Source organism: Protopterus annectens, chromosome 13.part0 (genome assembly GCF_019279795.1).
Source record: "Protopterus annectens isolate FY-2018-M chromosome 13.part0, PAN1.0, whole genome shotgun sequence".
In the NCBI taxonomy this organism is placed as follows: Eukaryota; Metazoa; Chordata; order Ceratodontiformes; family Protopteridae; genus Protopterus; species Protopterus annectens.
The window spans coordinates 317724349-317743555 of NC_056747.1; positions in this window are offsets into that span (position 1 = coordinate 317724349).

Consider the following 19207-nt stretch of genomic DNA (forward strand, 5'->3'; position numbering starts at 1 on the left):
TAGAAGTACATGCTGTGGAATGTGTTGTACTTTCACCGCTGCCCACATATCTGTCTGGTTCCTGCCAGAAAGGTGAAAGAACAATTATCAACAGTAGTGTGCTTCAACTTGAGGCATTAAAACTTCTGTTTCCACCTCACACCAAGCCACTGCAATGATCACTTTAATGTGATCAGTTTGGAGCCTACCATTTGCTTTCTTCCTCCCCCACAGACAGACACAATGCTGTATATTATGTTGCTATTAATGCACAGGAGGCACTCCTTCCACACCTCAGGCTAGCACTTAGCAAGCCTTCAAACCCAGTGGCAACTGTGGTGGCATATCCATATTTGTCAAAAAATATATCGGCTCTAGACAGATTACCAGAAATTCACAAATTAAATTCATCAGATTCCAAATCACATTAAATAAAATCAACTATCAGTTTATAGCCTGCTACAGGATACCTTCCTTGACCTCAGAAGGACACAGCAAGTTCCTAAACATCATATATGATCTCCCCACAAATAAGAACTCCAACACACAAGAGATTTGCACTATTCATCAATTGACTAGATAGCCTGCACCTCCATCATTGGATATTCACAGATGCTTTTATTATCACTAGACAAACTAGAGGGCAATATATTCTTGATCTGGTGCATACAAAAATGTAACATCATCAGGGGAATCAAGATGGTCACCAGCCGGTAAACACACCCTCCTTATAGCTTGTGTTACTAATCTCTCTGAACTGAATTGCTAATCAAGTGGAAAAAACTTAATATTAAACAGTTTAAGTTATTAGTGTAATGGTCTTAAAGCTGAAAAAAAAACTCAGTTAAGTAGCTGAACAAGTTAAATTAACTCAGGAACATTTATAGTTTTTCCCTGGTTTCTGCCACATGTATCCTGGCCTGCTCTCATTGGTGATGTGAGGAAGGAGAACAGAAGATGGAAAAACATTTGAATTAAATATTGAAATACAAAGCTTTTCAGAAAAGCTAACAAGTTTCAGATATAGTCTGGGACAAATTCTAAATACGCTTTTACAAACAGAAGCAAAAACGACAACTGAAATTAAAATAACAGAGCTACAAAAACAGCTGAAATCTAGAGAGTCCACTATTAAAGAAATTCAACAACAAAGGTTACTAGATTTGAAGGCCAGAAGTAGAAGAAATGACATCCTGATTAAAGGTATTCCTGAAAGCTGCGATCAAACACAACTGCAATATGTTTTAAAAGAAATCTTTGCCATATTGCTGGATAACAAAGAACTATCTTGAGAGATTACGATTAAAAGAGTTAACCAAGAACTGCATAAATCCCAAGTCTTTCCAAATCCTAGACAAGTGTATGCTAGAATTCTAAACTTTCTGCATGAGCAAAAAATAATTACTGCAGCAAAATCATAAAATATTCAGTGGAAAGGTTATAAAATAACTTTTGCTCAAGACTTACCGATGCCAATAAAACAAAAGAGGCAGCTACTCTCTGTATACTGTGCATATTTAATCAATAAAAAGATTAAATTCCAGATGTAATTCCCAGACACTTTGACCTTTCAGTTACAAGATAAAAAATATCAAACAAGTTCACCTGAAGAAGCTAAATCTGTCTTCCTTTTGGCTTTTAATGAAACTCCATCCCAGAAAAACTGAAGTAAGAATCCTCTATATTTTTCTGTGCTAAAAATAAGCACCTATTGGCTTTAAATAAATAAATGAAATGATAAAAGGCTTAATTCAAAATAGGAAAATCTTGTAAAAGGTGGGTCCGTTGCAATGTTCCATCAGTCCTGGAAGTCCACGATAAAATCAGGAAGCTGTTGAATGGCCCTTAATATCGTATTTCTATTTCCAGCAGCATGTGTTTTAGAAGTGCACAGCCACTAATTCCTGCTTTGCGAGCCTCTGAGATGGCTTTGCATTGAAACTTGAACTAATGTAACAGGGATGGAATGCATTCTTTTTCTTCTCACATTTAGAAGAGCACAGCTACTATTTCTTATATTGTGAGATTCTGCGATGGCTTCGCATTGTCGCTTGATCTACCAAGACAGTCTTGGAATGCATCTTCCTTGTTGTCTCTATCTCTCTTTTTTAATCCCTGCAAACATAAGTAAGCTGTAATAATTACAATTACAATCCAAAGGCAATGGATCACATATTGGAAGTGAAATCTGATGCTTATGAAGTAGATTGTGACAATGCAGGTGACACTGTTAGATGTAAAGGAAGAATTAAATATAAATGCTTCACTCTATAAATCTTGGAAAAGCAGTGGTGTTAAACTCACCTTTTGGTGGCTAGCAAGGTTAATGAGAAGCTAAGAACAAGAAATAGCATCTTCCTTATTTCTTGTTTACCTTGGGTATAAGAAAGTTGTTTTCAACATGTAGGGAATATTTTTGATAGATTTTATTCATTTTATTGTTTAAATCCTTCAGTTAAACAAATGTATGCCTTAAATACAAAATACATTTTGTTTAAATGTGTGATTATAATCTGACAATATCAAATGTGATGAAAGCATGCCTGTCATAGGCAAACTATATGTGTGTGTGTGTGTGTGTGTGTGTGTATGTATATATATGTATATATATATATATATATATATATATATATATATATATATATATATATTCAGTTTAAAAAATGTTATAAAATGTCAAAGTATCAACAACAAAAAATGCTAACAAATAACCTAATTAACCTACTACAGGAGGTGAGGTTAACTTGTTGTGTTGAGTGGGACTTTGCAATCTTGTGAAGCAAGTAATGTACTATAGTTATATTTTACTATATTTTTGATTATTAACTTTGAAAAATTCACTTTTAATGTTTGTTACTCTCTTTCAATGCAGGTGTTTAGGTGGTTAGGCACTAGGAAAGGTTTGAAAGAGTTTAGTGTCACCATGGTAATAAACTATTTTTAATAAATTCTTCTAGCCAACTAAATAAGAAAGATCTTACGAATACAATAACAAATGTCCAAATTACACATACAGAAATATGTTTTTTTTTAGATTCATTAAAAAAAATTTTAGAAACTGAACCATGGAATGTTAATTCCTTCAAAATAAAAAGAAAAATCGTCTCACGCATCTACTTTATAGAACAAGTGTAGATACAACTTATCTGCAAGAAACCTATTTACTTGACCAAAAATGGGAGAAAGATAAAGGTAAAAATAGGTTAAAACAAATTATAACAGCTGGCAATAGTGCTGAGTCAAAAGGAGTGGCAATTATCATTAAAATCTTTTAAAGGTAGACTCCATTGATCATACTTCAGATCATACAGGATGATGGTGTTATTTTACATGTTTTGTTCCCTCATACACCATAAGCTTCTTATCCCTCAATGTTTATGCTCCATGTGTGAGTCAACTTGACTTTATAAATGAGATTTATGACTTGCTTAAAAAGTTTCCTAACCATTATTATATCTTGGGAGGGGACTGAAACATGCTAATACACCCAACAGAGGACAGAACATCTAGATATAATACAGTCACCCCAAATTTACAAGCCATAGATAATATAATGAATTACGTCAACTTAATTGATCCATTTAGTATAACCCAAGACAAAAATATAGTAAGTAAATTTACATACTACTCTTCCTGTTATAAATCCTGGCCAAGAACTGATTTTTTTTTTACTATCTGAACATTTACTGGAGTCTGAAGTCACTTATAAAATGGAACCTAGGTCCTTTTATGACCATTTTAAAATATCTATCCAATTACATCTTTCCAAAGCTAAACCTTGTCAAAGTACTACTGCAAATTGGTGGCCAAATATACATTTACTGAATAACAAGGATATAATAAAAGAAATAACTGATTCCTCACCCTACTAGAAAATGATCTATCTAATGTTGACACCCCTCAGGATATCCAATGAGTTCAACTAAAGCAGTAATCAGAGGTATATTAATACAAAAAGCATCATTGTGTAAAAAAAACAAAACAAAATAAAGAGAAGGAAACTAAAACAGAAAATGAACTCAGAGAAACAGAAAATAAATTACATAACAGCTATAGTCTAGTCTTGAGCTTGAAACTACCATGAATTTACAAATGGATTTGAACATATGAAAGGCACAACAGTATATAATTACAGAATTGAAGACATACACAAAATGTTGAATGCCTCCAAATTCCATTAAGAACATTAGCAATATTAATTAACATAAAGCAATCACTTCCTAGAATAAGCAAAATAAATTATAAAGCTTTATCAATAAGTCCAAATCTCAAAATCATTAAAACATTTGATGAAATTTACCAAAATCTATATGGCCCACATAAACAGTATGCAGTAGAAGACTAGGAACATATCTAAATTATATAAAATACCCACTTTTAAATAATCAGCAAAGGGAACTCCTAAAAGCCTTTTTTATGAAAGAGGAAATCAAATCTGCAATAGATATATTAGAACCAATTAAAGCCCCAGGACTGGATGGTTTTATGGGTAAATTCTATAAAACTTTTAATTTGCAAATATCAAATATTTTAACTAAAATATATAACTATATTAAAACGTATGGTATCACAGACTTGTACATAAATAATTCCAAAACACTTCTTATTCATAAGCCTAATTCGGACAGAACAAATCGCTATAATTACAGACCTATTGCACTTATAAATGTAGATATAAAGACATTAACTTTAGTTTTATCAAATAGACTTGGGGAAAGTGCTGCCAAGTATTATATTATCTAAACAATCTGAGATTATGAATAAAAGGCAAGTATGTGATAATACACTGACACGGGATGCTACCATACAAATCTTAGAAAAAGAAAGAAATCTAACTCATGCTCTCACTTAATGTGAGCAAAGTCTTTGACAGAGTAAATCTAAATTTCTTGTTTAAAGTACTGGAATATTTCAACATGCCGTAATAATTTATCAATACCATCAAGTTACTTTACAGCAGCTCTTATACAACACGTTCAATAAATAAATCAAACTCATAACCAATGAAGATTATTAATAGAACCAGACAAGGCTGTCCCCTACCCCTTATTTTTTCAACCTGTATGTTGAACCCCTCCTACTCTGTATAGGCCAAAAATCTTTCCATCATGTACCAAATATCCAGAATACACACTTAAAATTTACTGCTTTTAAAGATGACTTAAATATCTACGTCCAACTTCCTAATATGGAGCTACATAAAATACTAAAAACCATTAAAAACTTCTCTAACAAATATTAAAATTAATCCATCTAAATCTTTTATCTTCCCAGTCAATTATATTGGACATGAGGAATACTATTTCCCAGAATCTGAAATTAAAATAACGTACTCAAATACCTGGGAATATGTTTTCAACATACCCACAAAGCACTAATGAAAGAAAATTTCCCAAAAAAAATGTGCAAATATTCAACAAGACATTAATATATGGAAAAATATAAAGTGTTCCTGCTTATCCAAAGCACCCATTATTAAAATGAATATCCTTCCAATGATACTATATTACTTCAATGCAGCCAACTTAATTATACCAAATATTTTTTTCTGTAAATTGTATACAAAACTATTTAAATTTATCTGGTACCTAAAATGAATGAGAGCTATAACAAATTTATTTTGCCCAAAGAGAAGGGTGGACTTGGCTTACTAAAACTAAGTTATATTATGAAATAAGCTGTGTAAGTAAGATCATTCAAATAGCAAACTATAACCCAAATGAAAAAGTGCACACCAATCTGGGTTAAAATGTGGTTTGGATATACCAAAACTTTAAATATTAATCCTAAATCACTTCCTTTTATCTAACAAGAAAACATAAAAAATTTCAAACTTCATAAAATGATTACAATCAAATCAACATGTTTCAAAAGCTACTGACATCTATAAATCTAGTTTACACCCTTGAACTGCTACAGCCTATACTTCTAAACCCAAAGCTTAAAATCAACAACTGTCTGATAAATTTAAATCTGTTTCCTGTGTTAAGACACATTACAGTATGGAATTTTTATAAATTAAAGGACCATTCAATTGTGGACATTAGGAAAACACTTAACCTACAGAAAAAATATGATACTATAATAAGACAAATAAAAGATCTCATCAATTCAATAGTGCTTAAGGTACAAATGAGTGAATCAAATATTAAGATGACAGAGTTAATTCTAAAGAACTACTATGCAAAGAAAATTTGTTGTCAAATGTTTAGAAGCTAATCTCTTCAACCAAATATCAGTCCTCCTTACTGAACTCAAACTACTGAAGTATAGAAAATCCAAACATTGCATTTGAACAGAAATTGCAAGGAATGAAGAGTACAATAAAGCTTAGCCCTTTTAAAAATCTAATCTATACACAAAATATGATAAATAATGCTTGCCTTACTCCTAAACTAATCAATAAATGTATCTCAAATTCTACAGCATACTGTCAGTTCTGTCCTTCTAGGACCACATATATACTGTGTGTTTTGGAGCTGTAAACATGTATATAAACTCTGGTGTAAAGTTGAGAAAATGGGGTATGAAAAAACAACATACTCATGGGAATTTGCAATTCTCCACATAACATCGCAGAGACTATGCAAAATAAATAAACATGTACTAATTACTACTTTTACATTAAACTATATGTAACCCAAAACTGGCCTTACCATACTACAGTATCATGGAGTGGATTTAAAAATAAGTCAATAAAATACATATCCTCACACAAGCTAGTAGTTAAAAATATAATCTCTTACTTCCAAAAGTATTGGAATCTTCTATTAAATAAATTAAAATATTAAGTTAAATAAGGCCTGATAATGTCTAAATTATTTCAATGTTTCTAATAATGATTGAATCTATCTATGGTGGCACTACATTGTAAATAGTTGTAACTAGTTTTGTTAGTAAAACTTTCAATTCATAAATGTACACAAACAAATATTTATTTTGTTCTTTCTCTTTTTATGATAGCTATATAAACATCCAACTGTGATAAATGTGTGTATTGTAATAACTTAATACTGTATTATATGTGAAAGAGGACTTTATCAACGACTGCTGTGTTTAAGGATATTGATGTGTTTTAGTATTAGGTATAACTACACAAAAGTTGCAAAGTATACTTTGTTACCAAACTGCTCAATCATTAGCGACTGGTCTTTCCAGGGTAACAATGAAGTCAAAACAGTGTTGTATTTATCCTAAATGATAGCGTGAGTCAACACGCAATACGACTGTGTTTGTTTCATTAAACTGTTGGCTCAGCATACTAACAGGTCTTTACATACTTGTTGGATAGCAAATAAGTCTTAAAGGGAGTTCAATCCCCTGATATAGGCTCTGTTACACACTAACTGCATTGAAACCTGTACCCTAACTCTATTTTATGGCTTTGTAATTTATATCTTTAAAAGCAAGCTGAATTTTTTTCCTTTTATTTGTTCAGGTACTGCCCTGTAACCTCCCCCGACCTCCCTTCAATATCGCGCTAAGGAAGAAAGCGATATCTAAGTGTAGAACAGCTCAGAACTAAAAACTATCTACCAACAGCCCAGAACTAAAATAACTACCAAACACCTTCATCTACAAGGTCAATATCCTGCTAAATTTGAAAGTTACAAATGTAATTTACATTGTATAGTGTCCCCGAAACTAGCGTGCAGACTGGTTTCACACACAGCAGTAAGACGCTGAGAATAGCATCTTCTCCTCACTTAATTAGAAAATTAGTGTGAATTCTAAGTAGAAACAGTGGAGCTAGTCCCAAACTAGAAGCAAAAGTGCAGCTACTATTATGCTTCACTTGTAGTGCCCTGTAGGAAGGAAAAAAAACATCTACTGGTGTAATACTTGGACTTGCTCTGTGTGGAGTGGGATTAACCCCGCTCTGCTCGCCCTCGCTGCGCTCGGGCTCACTCTGCGCCCTACCCTGCCCCCGTATCCCACCCACCCCCAGTACCCCTAAATTTAAACTTAACTAACCACACCCCTCCTTTAACTCTAGCCACTCAAAACTCTTGGCCCACCTCTTTCTCTGCCCCTCCAAGTCCAATAGGCTCACAAATCACACAGCCACACTCCCCACCCTGCCTCTCCCCCAACCAATACCAAACCACATACACTAACTATCTTATAACCAATCAAGCGACAGTATGAAGTCCTTAACACCCCGTATCACCATACCAGCCCAAACAACTGTAACTCTCACCCTACCAATTCTTATCACACTATACCTACTAACTATATACGAGTCCCAGACACACCCAGGTTTTCATTATCCAAAGTACCAAACTAGTACTCCCACATTTCTGAACAATACTAATCACCCTACTCACTACCTAATCAACAAAACACCACTTACACACTTCCACTACTCCTATAAACCAAACATAATCTACCCCAAGTCCAAAAACATAGATAAACTACTATACAAACTAATGAAGCTAATAATGTATCTTAGAAAAAACACAAACATAGATGGAGACATACACCCAAACCCAGGCCCACCATCAAATGACAGTGCAAACAAAACATCCTTGTTTCCGAGACCTCCTGACTCCCTTCTTATTTGCCACCTTAATATTAGAAGCCTAAATAATAAAATTCATAATCTACATGCTCTTTTAGCAACTTACCTCCCTGACATTATGTGTATCACTGAAACCTGGCTCAAACCAGAGACCAAAAATAACGAAATCCTCCCACCTGGCTACAACATATACAGGACCGATCGCCTCAAAAAAAGAGGTGGTGGTACTGCTGTGCTCTTCAAAAGCACACTCAACGTTACCTTACACCCCACTCAGCCACCGCTAATACCCAACGTAGAATTAACAACCCTAAAAATACAACTAAATAAAGAAAAACGTATTAACCTAATCGTAATCTATATTCCCCCTGGGAACAACTCTGACACTCCTGAGAACACTCTCAGTTGGCTGACAAACAACTTCCCACAAGAAACTATAATTCTGGGAGATGTCAACATTGACTGGAATCAATGTGTGTCAGAGACAGACCCAACCAATATCAATCTCCATGGCTTCTCACAAAATATTACCACCTCTACTAGAATTGTCAGCAACAAACAAAAAGAAAGTATCCTAGACTGGATACTCACTAACCATAAACCCGAAACTTATAAATCTGGGACCATTACTAATGAGCTCAGTGATCACCTCATTACATATATAGTAAAAAATAAAAGTGGTAGCTGCCACCTCCCTGTACTCAGGACTGTTAGAAGCACCAAACATTTTGACATCTCTAAATTCCGAAATGAGCTGCAGTCCTGTAACTGGTCAATCCTAAAGCACCTCCCATTAGAAGAAGCTGTAATAAAATTTAACTCCACATTTCTAAACATACTTGACACACATGCCCCCAAACGGTCAATCAAAACAAAAGCTCTCATAGCACCATGGCTATCAAAAGACTCCACAGCCAAAATCAAATCTAGAAACAAAGCATGGAATAAATGGCGTACTACCAAGACACCCCTAGACCGTACCAACTTCCAAAAACTAAGAAATGACACAAAAAAATCCATCTTAATGGACAAAAAAAACTACTATTTCCAACTACAACATAAACATCAAAACAACCCCCAAAAGTTTTGGGCAGGAATAAACAAACTTCTCCATCCAGGCAGGTCCTCCACCCCCACCCCAGCAAACCTAACCATGAAAAACCCAGATGAAGTGGCCACATCCTTTAACACCTTCTTCATCGATGTAATCAAATCCTTAGCCAACCAACAAGTAGCCCCCTGCTCCCTATCCTCAAGTCCCACCCAGAAGACCACGCCGCTATTCAACCTACAACCTGCCCCTACTGCATACATTCGATCCTTATTAAGGAAACTAAAGCCAACCACTCTCGCGGCAGACCTACTTCCAGCAGACTTTCTACAAAAAGCTGCGGATGTTATAGCTACCCATCTCAATCTTAATTAATCGGACCGTAACTGAATCCACAATCCCGCCATATGGAAAATCTCCCATGTCATCCCCTCCATAAAGGTGGTTCATCCACTGACCTCTCAAACTACAGACCTATAGCCATTTTGTCACCACTGGCAAAAATCATGGAAAAAGTATTCACAAACAACTCATCCACTACCTAACTCAGGAAAACCTGCTAACCAACTCCCAGCATGGCTTCAGGCCCAAACATAGCACTACTACCGCTCTCCTGTCTTTCACAAACACTATGAATCTTAACCGAATGACAAAAAATTTCTTCAGCCCTCTTCTTGGACCTATCAAAAGCTTTTGATATGGTCAACCACAACCTTTTGCATGCAACCCTAAAAACTCTCTATCTAGATAATAAAACCCTAGACTGGTTTCATGCCTATCTTTCTGATAGGCAACAAGCAGTGCTCTGGCAAAGCAAGCTCTCCGATCTCATACCCAACACCATAGGAGTCCCCCAAGGTTCCATACTTGGCCCCTTCTATTCTCCATCTTCATTAATGATCTTAACAAAGTCATCCCAGAGTCTACATGTATTCAATATGCTGATGACTCGACTTTAATTTGCTCAGATAGATCCCCAACTATTCTATTATCCAAAACTCAAGACTGTTTCACTGCAGTTGAGAATTGGTTATCAGAACGCCAACTGATCCTTAATCCAAAAAAAACGAAAATGCTACTCTTCCATCCTACCCATAAAACACCAACTTTTCCCTTTAGTGTACAATCCAACAATGGAACCACCATCACCCCCGACCCTCATACCAAGCTATTAGGGGTTACCATTGACAACAAACTCCGATTCGATGTGCACATCAACCAAACTATCAAAACTGTTAATAAGAAACTGGGGTCCCTTTATAGAATAAAATCTTTTCTGACTCCCACAGCTAGAGTTGCCATTGCTCACACCCATCTCCTTTCTACCCTCTTGTATGCCTCCCCCATACTAACTAACCCCAACAAATCGGATCTATCTAAACTCTCTTGTTGTTATAATCAAATTGCAAGATTTGCCACAGGCCTGCCCTACAAAACCCATCACTGTACTAATCTTCAGAACCTAGGTTGGATAGAACTACCAAACCTACTCCTACAGAAGCAACTTATCATTGCTTTCAAAATTCTCTCTCAACCTGAAAACACTCCCGGCCTGTCCGGATTAATTACCCCTTATACCAACCTAAATAGACTAAGATCATCTCACAAAATACTCGCACAGACAATCAAATCCTGTAACTCAGGAGGTGACTCTCTGTTTTCAAACACAGTGGGTAAAACATGGAACTCTCTTCCTCCTAGTCTCACCGAAGCAACCTCCCTAAATACTTTCAGGAATGGACTCCCACCACTTCAAATCCCACTGGCTTTGCCAATGTTCTTATCCAGACTAACTCATAGCTCCCCCTCAACCTCCTCAGTAAAATTACTAGCCTCCTAGGCCTCAAGCCTTCTACTCTCTCCCCCCAAAACTAACTACATGTAGGTTTGTTTCTTATAATAATTGTTCACTGTTCATCTTAATGTAACTTTTTTCTCACCTCTGTATACTAACTATATGACGCTTTGTTTTTCTCTTTATAATTGTGATTGTACATACGAATGTAAAATTTTTTCTACCCTGGGTATTTAGTGCATAACTACAATCGTATGTTAGCTGACAATCATTGCTGTAACCTACTATGTACTATTGGAACCTTTTGTAAACTACTGTTGTATTATTGGAGCTTTTCTCCCCGGGCCTCCTCTGAAAACTGACATGTGTCCAGTCGGACTTTCCCGGTCAACAAATGTAAAATAAAATAAAATAAATAAATAAAAATAAATGTGCACTGACATGTTTACTATGTATATATTAGTTTTTATTTTTGTTTACCTTCTTCTTCTGTTTGTAGATATGTATTGCTATGACTTAAAAGAAACAAATATTTCTGAAAAAAATGTATCATCATCATGCTTGACTTCACTAGTAACTCCTCCTTTTAAGTCAAGACCATAAGCTATAGCTTCCTTTTCCCTTAAACTACTAACCCCCTGACACAAATATATCAGAAATCAGACTTCTCATGTACAAGGCTCTCAGAATTCTGTCAGGAGATCTCAGAATGTGCCTGTTACATTGCAGCAGACTTTCCCATGAGCAGATAGATTTGAAAATGAGTTTTATACTCACATAAATTAATATAAAATTGGCAGTACCATCTAAATCAAAATACAATAGGAAATTTAAAAGGAAACCACCCTGATGGTCCACCAACATAAAATAAACAAAGGAAAAGATCCTAAATATATTATATATATATATATATATATATATATATATATATATATATATATATATATATATATATATATATGTATATCTATATACACACGCATACATACGCACGCGCGCACACAATGGATCTAAAGACCTCCATGTCAAATGCTTATATACAATATGTATTAGGAATTTCACTAAGCTTTGGATCTACTAAAGCAGCCCGTGTACTCTGGTTGCTATCTGAAGAGAAATCCTTCTTTAGCTATGTTAGAAAACTAGGTAACAATACTCAACAATGTATAGAACTGATACTAAATGGAAAAACCTACCTGGACCCCATTAGACATTATTAATACATTAATAAATAAATTGAGTGCAAAATCCACTCCTGGGATGAGTAGCCAAAGCTGTACAATATCTGTATTTCTCGCCCCTCATCATGTCTCAAGAACATGCACTGAAAATGCCATCTATGATTAACCACATTTTTTGCATGGGACCAGATAACATAACGGACTGTCTGTTAAACTGTACTAAGGATGCCCTGGTGGAAATTTTCTGTACATTATTTAAACTGATTTTGGCTAGAAGCAAGTATGGTTTAAAGCACAGCTGGTGGCACTCCTTAAAGTTGACCCTGGAATGTATAGGCCCATCAACATGAACAGTCCTATTTGTAACACTATGGAATACATTATAACATAGACATTAAAAATCTCAGCAGGCTAGACATGCAGCAATTTGGTTTTGTTAGCTGTACATCCTGTCAAAATTATCTGGTAAACTTCTTCAAAAAGGTAGCAAGCTGTTGATAGCGGTGACAATATAAACACAGCTTACCTTGATTTGGTCAAATCATTTGTCACATCCCCTAATAAACTAAATTTGTTAGAAATAGGACCCTATATGGTAAGCTGGATAGCTAACTGCCTGAAAGAAAGAACACACACAGCAAAGGTGCTAAGGACAAAGTAAAAAAACATAAAGGTGAATCAGTAGTGACCCAGAAAAGCTCTGAGGTGAGCTTGCTTTTGTTTGCTATTGATGTTTCTGATCTACAGACTATAAACCAAGATCTGTGGTTAACCAGGTATGCAGATGACTGCTAACTGTTAATTATTGCTAAATCACCCTCTGGTGCAGGCGATCTCCAGCAGGAACTTGAACTTATAAATGCCTAGTGTAGTGTAAATGGACTTAAGTTAAATGTTAAAAACTGCAACAGTGCCATATTTGGTAGACAAAAACACCCCCCCCCCCAAGCATACAGTATTAATAATATACCACTTCAAAATGAAAATGTAGCCAGTGATGTGGGAGTCAGTAGTTCACTCTTGTTTGATTGCCATGCGGCAATGGTCGTCAGGAAATTCTTCTACTTTGCGCAGCTGATTACAATGGGAATTGCCATCAAGATCTGGGGTAATTGTTGTCCTCTTGTATTTAGCACTGATCAGACATACTATAGAATACAACGACCTCTACTGGGATCTACCTCATCGGGCATATCAGACAAAAAAGATCACAAGCTTAAAAATCCTTAAGTTACCAGAAAAGACTAAAAACACTTCTTCTTTTCTGTATCTTGTGGGCTTCTCAGAGGCGATCTATGTCTTGCTTTTCAATCAGTCTGGGAATCAGTATTCCAATATCTCTTGTATCTTTACAAATCAAACAGTCCCATATATACTAGCACAGGGGATCTAAACCTGCTTCCGGAAATCAAAAAAGAAGATAGAGAATTACAGATTCATTATTTCCCTCGTGTGTGGAACAGTCTCCTTGCAGATAAAGTGGTGCAATACACCATCTTCCTTCAACACTGTACCTGGACAATTGGATAAGTATTCATAAACTGAGCATGGGCCAAGCCTCCTTGAGAGAAAGGGTACAGCATAAGATGAAAACTTACAGGGTGGAATGGTCACAAGGCTCAGTAACTTTGGACATGACCTGATGGCAAGTACTTACTCTGCATAGTAATAGGACATATGGTAAACAGCCATGTCCTGTTACTCTTTGTTTTTGGGAATATGTGAGAAGCTGTAATAATAACTTGCTTGAGCTCTGACTTCTGAATTGCGGTACCCATTGATTTTACTGGGAAGCTGCTGGGTAATCATTATGCGAGTACAGTTACTGTGCTAGCTAAATTATCATATACACACACACATTTATATATGTGTTTGTGTGTTTGTGTGTTTAAGTGTGTGTGTGTGTATATAGATATATATATATATATATATATATATATATATATATATGTATAGTACATATTTATGAACACACACACACATATATATATATATATATATATATATATATATATATACACAACTATATGGGTATGTGTGTGTGTGTATATATATATATATATATATATATATATATATATATATATCCTACAAACAGAACCCATCACTAGTTAACCGTGTTGTAGATAATGGTGGTGGTTGTAAAAGCGGATAAAGTAGGGGCAATAGTGTTATGAGAGTCTAGTGAATATGATAAAGAAGTAATGAGACAGCTTAGTGACCTTATTGCATATATGAGGTTATCTTTTGATCCAAATAGTGGATTTAAAGTTACTATTGATGCATTTCTAGAAGATGCTGTCATCAGGGGGATGTTAACAAAAGAGATTTGTGAACAGTTGAAGATTGTTGAAGTGGAACCTTCCACTTTTTATATACTACCTGAAATATATAAGACAATTTTAAATCCTCTCGGCAGACCAATAGTGTCAAGTTGGGGGTCATTGACTGAACATCTGTCCATTTATTTAGAAGGCAAATTAAAAATACTACTGCCATTGATTAGAGCTAGGATTAAGGATAGCACTGAATTTCTGAGACTCATGAGTGATATTGAAATCCCTATACATGCATATCTGTGTACCTTAGATGTCCAGTCATTGTACACCAGTATTCCTCATAAAATAGGCCTGGCTGCAGTCAACTATTGGGCTGAATATTCTGGGTTATATATACTAGAGCCCAGATTGAGTTTTTGCTTAGAATGTTAAGCATAGTTTTAGAACATAATGCATTTATGTATAAAACCGATTGTTTTTACAAATGAGGGGTACTGCTATCGGTACAAATTTTGCACCCATCTATGCAAACCTTTTTATGGGCTATTTAGAGGCTAGAATGATATACAATGGTGCAAATGAATTTAAGCAGTACATGGACATGTGGCGAAGATACCTAGACAATTTTTGGTGTGTCTGGGTGGGGACCATAGAAAAATGGTATGAATTTATCAATTATTTGAATAATAATAGTTTTGGGATACAATTTATCAGTAAGATAGAACAATTTAATATTGACTTTTTAGATGTCAATGTTATCAAATTGATTGATGGAACAGTGGTAACAAATATGTTCAGAAAACTATTTACAAAAAAATTCAATATTGGAAGCCAAAAGTTGCCACCCTAGACATATAGCTAAAAATATACCGAAGGCACAATTTGTTAGGTTAAAGCACCTCTGTAGTAGACAGCAAGATTTTGAAAAAGAGGCAGTAGATATGCAAGATAGATTTATACATAGGGGATATGATAATAGATTGGTCTCTAGTGCCCTTGAACAAGGTAGAAAACAGGATAGAAGTAGGTTAAGTACAGTTAATGCGAAGGACGTTAAGACAGTAGATAAATTGAGATTTATCACTACCTATGGTACTAATGCATTTAAAATAAAACAGATTGCTGAAAAACATTGGTCTATTTGAAAAATGACCCCTTTTTTGAACAGTAAGTGGATGATCATTGTAATTTTGGCTACTGTAGGGGGAAAAATTTGGGAGAGTATTTTAATAAACACAAAAAACTTCCTTTATGAATAAAACAATACAAAGAGAATATATGAGAGGAAGTACATTTTGTGGGAATTGTGTATACTGTAAGGAAGTGTCTAAAACTAAGTCCTTCACTTCTGTTAACACTACTAGAGTCTACGATATCAGGGTTCTAATCACATGTAATACTCTAAAGATGTTAGAATTCCATTATACTCAGCCCTCATCAGACTAATAATTGAGCCCCCATCAGACCAATAATTGAGTACAATGTTTCCTTTTGCATGTACCTCATCAGACACTTGCAATAAGTGGAGAGACCACAGAGGCTTATCCACAAGAAATTACAGGGCACAGAAAACAAGTCTTAAGTGGAAAGACTGAAAGCCCTGTCACTATATTCTTTCTCCTACCGGCTGCTAAGGGGTGATCTGTGCCTGGATTACAGGGCAGTCTCTGACCCCCAGCCCTGATGGAAATACTACATATTCGTAAGTCAAACTGCAGGAGGGTCACTCGCTCCAGGGATCTTAACCTAATCGTTGACATGAACTAGTCATGCTGGAGAAATAGTTCTCCCAGTGACTGCCACTTCTCTGGAACAAGCTTCCAATTCATTTGAAATAGAGCCCCTCCCTGACCATCTTCAAACGCAACCTAGATCAATGGATGGGTGACCACAAATTCACTAATGTCCCTCCTGGACAGAGGTAGTCAATATTAACTACCATAGACACTTACCTCTGTGAACTTAACTCATTTAACCACCAACTAGGGCAACATGGTATAAATATGGCTAAGCTTGTAAGGGCTACTGGGCCTTTGGCTTAGTGACCGCCTATAAACATCCTCACCAGATATTCTGCAACCAAAAGGAAAGGGTTAATGACTGCACACTTAAAATACCTGAGTGTGATCAAATAAATTACTTAAATGGCCACAAAAATTAGCCAAACAGAAGTGATTTTATCACCATGTATTGAATTAATATGGACCACATCAATTTCATTCTAGACAGTGCAGTCTCTAAAATGAAGCCTGCTTTGTCCATCTACTTATAAATAGATGAAAAATAAAAATAGGAAGTTGCTAGTGGGAAGAGCGAGTTAAAAGAAAAAGCTTTTTTTTTTCCTCTCCATGGGAGTGTAGTGAAGGTACCCTTGTTAATGCTTAAGACAAATCATGACTGAGTGGGATCATTTCTTGAGGCATTTTTTTCTGTGACCATTGTGATATACAAAACATTGACATCTGTCCATAGATGTACTTAATATGTTTGGTGATGATGACTTCATATCCTGTCAGCTCATAATAAAAACTCTTGCAAGAGAAACCAGTGCTCCCATTAACATTTGCAGTGAACATTGTGTGCTGATGAGTCTTACTATTGAAGAGCACTGCATTCACATCCCCTTTCACTGTGATATTTTAAAGAAAAAATGGACTTTTTCTGTGAGTAGTGTGTTGCTACCACTTAGTGCCCACAGACATACCTAGTATCTGCTCAGTACTTAAAAAAAATACCTGCGAAAAAGACCATTTGCTTTTGCTTCCATCAGCATTGCAAGCTGTTCCTAAGCACCGATCTCTACTGCTTCCTTCCTTCATGTAATACAGCAGGGGTTGTATTACATGCTGTATTACATGAAGGAAGGAACGAAGTTGTACAGATCAGTACCTAGGAACAGCTTGTAATACAGCAGGGGTTGTTGCCATTCACCGTCAATGACAAAAATGTAATTCAAAATAAATTCATCACTTCTGTGGGCAGCATCCACTGGCCACAGAAATGTTTGTTCATGCAGCTGGTTCAAAAATAACTAAATAAATAAGTAAATAAACAAACAAATAAAAGCAAGCAAATAAAATAATGTCTAAAAGAGAAAAGTCTACCCCTAAAGATCAGAAGTCTCTCACTCTTGTGACCAGTTTGACTGTAGCATTTAGATGGGCTGTTCTAATTATCCCATCCCTAGTGTTTGCTTTGTAACAGCAGGACACAAAATTACAAGCACTGAAAATATGAAAAAAATAAAAAAACTGGTATGGTAAGTGCTTACAGAAAATTAGTTGGGACTAGGGTGATGATATTCAGTTTATGCAGGGGAATCAAAACAAAAATGGGGCAGAGCACTTAAAGTGATATGTGGGCAGGGATTTACAGTGATGTCGCAAAGTGGGATATACTTAACATAGTGGGTGCCAACATTTGCATTTGGGTCCGAGCCAAGGAATTCTAATTTAAAATCTTGTGCCCCTGTAAGTGTCTCACTGTATATTTAATATGATTTGTTTGGTATAGTACCAGGCGAGAAGGGTATTAATGCCCATGTTTGAAATATCTGTATGCATTTATGTATGAATCATCTAAGAAAGCAGCTGCTAGTAGTGTCCATGTTCCTATCCACTACCCCAAACAAGGACTAACCTCAAACCACACACCACACACGCACACACACTCACTCAAATAAGCAAACATTCAATTTCTTTGTCTTTCGGCTTTTCCCGGTAAGGGGTCGCCACAGCGGAACTCCGGTCCGCTAATGACTGACAATGGATTTTTGCGGTGATGAGTTGCCAGCCCGATGCCTAACCTTCAAAGAAGGCACACTCATTTACACACACACTTACCTGCATGTCTCTTAAACATCACTTGACCATGGGGAGGACATGCAGACTCCACACAGAAGGCGCTCCAGCTGAGAATCGAACGGGAGAATCTCTTGCTGTGAGGTGACAATGCTAACTGCTGCACCATCGCGGCCTCATAAGCAAACATTCAACTAATCTGTACAAATAAACCCAAAAAGTTGTAAAATCCTACCCACACACAGATATAACTGCCCACTTAAACTACAGTTTTTATTTATTTTATTTAACATTTGTTGATCAGGCAAGTCTGACTGGGACAGAGCCTATTTTCGGCAGATGCCCAGGGAAAAATGCTCCAGATGCACGTCTTTGGAATAAAAATCTTTCAAAAGTAGACAAATTCCAGTACTATACAGCATTACATCCCTTAAGGAAAAATGCAACAAAATTACGCAAAACACGTTAGTTGTACTTACTTCCTCAATTTGCATGCACAGTACAACAGTCAAAAGGAGTAATCCATCATAGTTCAAAACAAATCTCTCTGACGTAATAAAAGTTGTACATACCTGTAATATTCAGCAGCTGTTGCTACTGC